We start from the raw sequence: 8,407 nt of genomic DNA, 5'->3' as shown, positions 1-8,407 counted from the left end.
TGTTGGATAGGTATTTAAAAATGAATAAGGGTTTAGTAAGATCGTTTTTTGATAATATTCATTTTTTCGGAAATTATCGCTCCTAAAGGAAAAAAAGTGCGCCCCCCCCCCCCTCTAACTTTTGGACCATATGTTTAAAAAATATGAAAAAAATCACAAAAGTAGAACTTTATAAAGACTTTCTAGGAAAATTGTTTTGAACTTGATAGGTTCAGTAGTTTTTGAGAAAAATACGGAAAACTACGGAACCCTACAATGAGCGTGTCCCGACACGCTCTTGGCCGGTTTTTCTTTTGTAAGAAGCATAGCCAGCGCCAACAATTGCAATTCATCTTCAAAATCGGAATCTGAATCGGATGATTCTTGAAAAAACATTGTGAACGTGTGAGCTATCCGAGTGCTGAGAACGAACTGACAAAAAATTGCGTCAGAATGCGTCATAACACGTCATATTAATGTGAACAGTAGCCATCACGACAGAGAGCATCACAACACGACACGACAGACAAATGTGAACTTAGCTTAATCAAGCCGGCCCGCTATCGCACCCAGGATACCGTTGCTGCCGTGGTGAATGACATGATGACAACATCGATCCCAGCGCGCCCTCACGAACGGCAAAGAGGATGGAACGCCGGAGTGGGTTTAGTGGGTAGGGCCAAGTTTCCCCCCTCTCGACAGGGGAGGGGAAAGAAACGGCGAATCCCACACATCGTGCGTAACAGCATTCCCACTCCGTCAAAAAAAAAAGTCACTCATTTATTGTCTGTTATTTTCTGGAAAAGTCTTTTTCCGTCACGTTAACACGTCACATATGACAATAAAATGACAAAATGTCATGATAGAGGGCGTACAGGGTTAGATCTCAGTGTTTAAGATCAACCAGAGTTGTAACATTCATGCTCTTGTCTAACTACGTGTTGCTGCTTGCATATTTCATGCGCCCGGCCCAGGTCCGATTCTGATCGACGTAGACGTAGGTCTAATTAAAAATGTTTATTCAAGACCTAAAGGTTGATCTGTGATTGTAGTCTAGAAACAGATGTTTAGGTCTTTGTAACTATATAGGGAAAAATAAGAAAATATTTAAGTGCGCTGCTATAGATTGTGACACATTAACGAAAACGCGTAAGATTTGACTTTGCGCGCCGTCATCGCGCGACTCACTTATTAGTGTTACAAGTCGCTAAAGTTCTAGTAATTAATATAATCATGTATTATGTTAAACATTTTAGACATATACCTACATCACAAGTATCACAACCGAGTTTTGAACATACCCTTAAATTTTACCTAGTTATTACTAACTGCCTGCTAACAACTGAATTCCGAATATTTTGAATTTCCTGATGTCTTTCTAATGAAGAGCTACGAAAATCTTGAGTTAGAGACTTTTAGTACATATTAGCTACTCTAAAACAGACACTAATTAATTTCTAATTGTATAAACTTGTGATCAATCCCAAAACTTCGTGAATCAGGCGAGCTTGGCTCCGAACTTTGCTCATACCCGACAGAATGTCAAGATTAAAAAAACTATTACCCGCTGAGCCTCATGAATATGCGAATCCGTCGGCCCGACAAATGACGAGACGTGTAGGATCCCTTGAGGATCCTGATTCTAGCTTAGACTTGTAGGAATAAAATTAAATATTAAGAGAGATAGATATCTGTTTTGCTACCTATTACAGTAGCGAAGGGAGTGATCAGGAGGCTCACGAATATCTGGACTTTATATTCAAAGCAGTAATTTTTGAGATCTTTTGCTACTGAATCTGTTGTTGTACAATGTACATGTACCTACCTCTTCCATTGTGCAACGCCTCATCAAAGGACTTGATGATGATCAAGGATATGGTAATTTTTTCATTAAATGCTGCTATTTAACGACCGCTTTGGCGTAGTCGGTAGTGACCCTGCCTGCTACGCCGCGGGCTCGGGTTCGAATCCCGGTAAGGGCATTTTGTGTGATGAGCACAGATATTTGTTCCTGTGTCATGGATGTTTTCTATGTATATGTGTTATGTGTATGTATTTATATATTATATTTATCGTTGTCTGAGTACCCACAACACAGGCCTTCTTGAGCTTACCGTGGGCCTCAGTCAATCTGTGTAAGAATGTCCTATATAATATTTATATTTAATATTTATTTATTTATTTATTTAAGCTAAGGCAGTAATTTTTCAACACAAATTAATGTATATGCCTGATTGTTTGCTGATGCTGATGATTTTTAATCCATTAGAGAAGATATTATTTTTTATATTTCTAAATTTCTACACGATTGGTTTGGATTTGGAGAAGGAAAGAGCCCCAAATATAGAGTGACTTGTCCTTTTGACGTTATTTTCACAAATGAAGTCATTGCGAAGGATATAATTTACTAAAATTCCCTAAAAGAGAAGTTCAATTTGCGTCTTGCTTTCGGGTCACCAAAGACAATTGCATTGACCACAGACTTGTGTCTAAGCAAGTTTAAACCAATTAGTCTGTGCGATCGACTTGGCGACTTGGCGACTTAGCCGCATGCATATTCATCTCACAAGGGCCTGTGAACTTTGCTGCAGACTGCTATGACGACAAACATGGTATGCGCTATTTAGAATTAGGTAGGTACCTACCACGAATTACTTAGTACAAACTCAAATTTTTTGTTTTTCGATGTAGGGAACAAATCGAATTATTCTATTAAATATATATATTATATATATATTTTTTAAAAATCATTTGGGGTGTCTGGGGTTTTCAGTGGCTGGTGTAACACGTTGTATATAAATTATAAACTGAAATAGATACCATACACTAAAGAGAAAGCGGTCAAGCCCACTGGTGGCGAAGCCGGGAATCGAACCCGGGTCTCCAGCTAACACGGCTAACGTGATAAACCGCTAATTTCGACGGGTACCTCGGCGGTCGAGGTGGTGTAGGAGTTTATCACGTCAGCCGCGTTAGCTGGCGACCCGGGTTCGATTCCTGGCTTCGCCACCAGTGGGCTTGATCGCTATTTCTTTAGTGTATGGTATCTATTTCAGTTTCTCGTTTTAATTTAGTTAAACTTAATAGGTACTTATTGTTGTAAATTTTAAATAAAATCTAACTGCAGTTATCAATCAACATAGACTGCCGTGAGAAACTGTCGACTATAATCGTACCAATTAAACAATTTGACAATCCTAAAATCGTTATTATTAAGATTTATTATTTTATTAATTCAATGTAGTTTTAAAATAATATTGTTCATTGCACCAATAGGTTGCTCTGATATTTAGAATAAAACGATAATTTTACATGGTAGATGATGTAAAGTGTTGTAAACCTATTTAAATACCTATTTTGATGTTGCGCGACCGACTAAAACACCTACGGGAAGTGATTGATAAAGGCCGTCCCTATACTTTTGCGAGGGATACCTATTTTATCGTTTGAATATTCTAAAATTCGACTCGTACATCTATGTAGAAATATACCGATGCAATAGTACACATTTTAAAACGATACGAATGCAATCTGTTCCCCATAAAATACTTTCGTATACGCATAATCCGTATCATTTGCGATTAAACGGTTGCGCCCGGATTCCGAAAAGTCGTCAAAGTGGGCCAACAAGCTTTTTACAATTTCTCCATTTAATGCCCCAGTAGTTGATGCGCTTAATTCTATTTTTTACATCAACGGGCATCATCTGATGTACAGAATACGAGGATTCGTCACGCGTATTGCACATCGCGAGCTTATTGTAACATCCCCTATTTCTATCTATAGATTGTTACAAATTTTCTGGCTATCAAAAATGAACCATAAAGTTACATGAATAAGAATTTTATGTGACAATAAATATGAAGAGTTATTTTATTTCAACTTAGCGATGTCACGACGTTTGACACGTGTTTAGCATTCGACTTAACTGCTATTGTCCTAAATCGTTTAGGGGAAAGTATTATGTGTTACAATTGGCAACAAAAGTTTTAAATTTCATACCATTTCTGTGCCCTACGATTTGTGACGCCATTCAGTTTTGATTTAATGGGAAAACGTTTTAGACATGTCGGGACTCAACGAGCGGTAAAAATGGCTCCCGATTTTATAGCAATGAAATTTTATTTGTAATATCTCTAGTTCAGCATTTTTCAGTTTTTTTTTTATTTATGTAACATTAAGACGATACAGGAGGGGTTAATTCTCCATACAAACGCTCTCGACTATTTCCTCCCTGTTTTTTGAAGATAGAGCAATGATTTTTTCAACACAGATTATTATTATTTTTATCTGTGTTGGACCGTTCTGATTTTTTTGCTAGATTGGTAACAATTAGCCAAAAAATCTAAACGGTCCGACACAGATTAATTCATTGTTATTCAGATTCTCAAATTTCGAGACAAGACAAGAAAACAGTCGAGAGCGGAACCTCGATTTTAAGGATTTTTTCGCAATATCTTTTAACTGATTCGTTCTTAATGGACATTTTTTTTTTTCGATAAATTTAGTTAATAACACTAGTATATTTAACTAAAATTCCCAAATTGAAAGGGGGTCTTCTTTCCGTTTTAGCGTTTTCGCTCCTGTAGCGTCTTAAGAAACAAAAGGGTAGCCAAATTTTTACATAGATTTAGAGCGTTTAACACGTTACATTATCCGATCCGATATCGGATGTAGGAAATCATGAGCAGATGTTAAATCCGATATCCGACATGGCGCCTTAAATTAGGATATCGGCCCTACATCTGATATCGGATCGGAAAATGTGAAAACGATCTTACTCTGTAGTCAATTAAAGAATACAAAACTGCACATGTTTCAGTCATTTAATACACGTTAGAACCGTTCTATAATGGTAGTATTATATAATAGCCATATTACGAATATTACGATCAAAATAGGATATTTAGCGTAGTGCCTAAAATTAGCTTCAACTACGTAATCGTTAGGCGTGAACATTTGAATCACAAACGTTTAATGATGCACACGTTTAATAGTAACTAATTTACAAAGGAAAAAATCCATCATTTTAAAACACAAACATACATGCGTTTCATGAATGGGAATATACAGGGCGTTTATTTATCACTTAAATAATATACTAGTAGGTAGGTCATACCTTCATCTTATCTTATACAGGTCATAGCTTCTTTTATTAACCGACTTCAAAATTTTTTTTTTTTTTTTTTTGTTTTTTTTTGTATGTATGTTACTCGATATCTCCGAGAATCGTGGACCGATTTTCAAAATTTTTTTTTTGATCGAACCGGTATAACCCCGAGATGGTCCCATTGGCACCAAGTCAGGGTCTGATGATGGGATCCTGGAGAAATCGAGGGAACTCTTCAAATGTTATAGGCACATGTAATGTTTTTAGTATATTTTTCAAAGGTACACCAGTATTTACGTCTGATGGTAATAATTTTATGTGGCTGAGCTGATGATGGAAGGTCAACTCCTCAATGGTTAGGAGTTTAAGGATAATTATTTCACTACTGTACATGTATTCGGACTGATACATATAATATCACTAGGAACCACTAAAAATCAACTGAGCTGATGATGGAAGGTCAACTCCTCAATGGTTAGGAGTTAAAGGATAATTCTTTCATTACTGTACATGTATTCGGACTGATACATATAATATCACTAGGAACCACTAACAGGGGCCTTACCATGATCTCTTAACGCGATTCAGTTTAGGACCTAAACTGAACTGCGTCGCTATTTCCTACCACGACATTGTTATTGCGATCAAATTTCGACCGAGCGAGCGATAAGCGTCCCAGCCGTTTCATTCACTCATCTCAAGTGTATTTCGTACCATGACATGCCACTTGAGCCTAAACTGAATCGCAGGAATGTCAAATTTAGCGATTCATAAAAAGTTACTCACTTACCGCATTATTCTGAATCGCTTTATTGTAACACTAGCGATACTAAATAGTTTTGTGTTTTTTATAAGGAGTAGGAGATGGAAAATATAACTAAAGCTAGTTTCATCACCTGATTGATTTATTATTTTGGTTTTTCGATCCTTACCGATTCGGTAATAAAATATAAAGTTTTATGATTTTGTTTAGTAATATTTACGGACCAACTATTCCAACTAACTACACGTTTTTACATTTTTAGAGTGCCCTATGATCTCGCAACTTTCGCAAAAACGCAAATCAAAAAGAGCGAGAAAAAGTCTGATCCTTTTTTAGTCGATATGCAAGGAGTCATGTTAACACTTGCGACAAACTATGCCTAGAACTAGGATGGCTAAGAAATCAACTAGGTCTAGCATAACTTAGCGATATACATTAAATTTAGACACGAGTGAGCTACCTATAAATACTAATGACTTACGTATTTGTTAAAATATCATCCAAACACTGCGAGTTCTATAGCCGAGCACAGCACTTCAAATACATATATAAAAACTTTATTATTAATTACCTACTAGTCAAGGGCGCGATGTTCTAAACATAAGCTTTAACGAACTGTCATTGATGTCATTATATATATTTTTATAATTTATTTATAGTTTTGTTCAAAAAGACACGATATTTTACATAAAATCATTGTAATTATTGTGAATTTTACATTTAAATATTTTAAATATTTCTTTTTCCAGCTTTAAGAATAAAATAAAATTAAAAATTAGTAATCGTTCCTGGTTTTCGAACGATCAAACGTCACAAGGGGAAAACGAGATAGATTTATACGATTCCTATAGCGTCATCCTTTTCTTGTCAAAACGATTCAGTTGCGAACCAGAGACAATATCGGTCTTTCATTCACTTGTACGCGGTTCAGTTTCGACTCTGAACATTGGAGGTCATGGTAGCAAATTGAGACGCTCAGTTTAGGCACCTAAACTGAACTGCTCTGCGTTTGAATCGTTTTTTTAAAAAGATCGTGGTAAGGCTGCAGCTTATTTTTGAAGGCGGTTTTATTTTTTTACGGTACCAACTCCAAAATCTCGAAAAACTACTCTCCTATAGAAAATCTCAAGATCTGATTACCAAAATCCATGAAACAGATAATTATTTTTCGCAATTTCGGTTCGGTCCCACATTAAATGTCGTTCAGTTTTACGTAAAAATTAAGACAGATGACAATATAAACATTATTCCTTCCGAATGAGGAGGCACACTCAAAAATTATTACAGATGGCGCCACCATATTAGTCCATTGCACAGATTAAGAATGTCATACGTGAGAGCGAGAACAAGATATTTTTTTCTCTCACACACATATGAAAGACAGAGACATGCCTAGACACTTGCACAGGCGCCGCCTGGCGGGATAAAATGTCAGTGTGCCTCCTCATTCAAGACACTTGACATATCATTCCACTTTCGGCGGCACTTCTCTAATCCTAGCAGTCTAGTTAGCTCAAAATGTTTACATTTATACATTGACAAGTAATCTAATAAAGAACGCAATCTGCTTTTTATTAACGTAAGCCAATATGACAATACCACGTGCCGTCTGACATGTGAATGACAGTTGGGGTGAAGTTGATGGGGACGTGATGGCAAAAAATGGCGGCGCGAATGAATGGTCTGAATGAGAATCGGATTATGCATATTGGAATGAATTAAAATACTTAATATGAAGAAATCCGTAGAAATCTGAGCAGCCGGACGCTCCGGACAGGGGCGTGCGGTTTACTAAATTAGTTCAAAGTTGATATTTTTAGTACATATGGTGTTTTTTGACACTAGTTCGCTAAGCAGTACATTTCTTGCCAGGTCGATAAATCAAAAGGCCCAATGTACTTACTGAAAAACGTCGTACCAGACGCTTGTGAAGAAGAAATTAATTCGTAACTTGTCTCCCTTCGGTCGTGTTTTAATTTATCGCCTCTCGTTTAAAATTTCCTCTTTTCCGCACTTGTATCGTAATGTAGGTAAATAGGTACATATCATCACGACGGGTGTTTTTTTTAACTTTTCTTGTGCTTTTTAATTAACAGAACTACCCTGCACGCTATAAATGTTATTGGTTTACTTCTGTCTTTCCTTTCTATAAAATATAACTCAAAAAGACAGAATTAATACAAATAAATAATGCTCTTAGGGCTACTTGTACCACCCGCTTAACTCAAGGTCAGTGAGCTGTCAACTGTCAAATTCCATATAAAATGGTGGGTTAACCTCTGGTTAACATATGTTAAAATTGATAATTATATGATTGTTAACAACCTCAAACGATCGTATCAGCTTGTAAAGGTTAAAGACAGACAAACAGACATACCTAGTTTATTTAAATGCCCAAAGATGAAAATAAAATGATTGCTCAAAATATCGAAAACATTTTTATTTGTATTTCTTCAGCTGTCCGTTACACGCGCTTCACAACCCCTGATTCAATTTTTCGCAATATTGTTTTTCAAGGTGCAAATGACAATGTCTGGAGGCGTGTTTATAACTTT

This window comes from Leguminivora glycinivorella, chromosome 17 (genome assembly GCF_023078275.1).
Source record: "Leguminivora glycinivorella isolate SPB_JAAS2020 chromosome 17, LegGlyc_1.1, whole genome shotgun sequence".
Lineage (NCBI taxonomy): Eukaryota > Metazoa > Arthropoda > Insecta > Lepidoptera > Tortricidae > Leguminivora > Leguminivora glycinivorella.
This window is presented reverse-complemented; position numbering follows the sequence as displayed.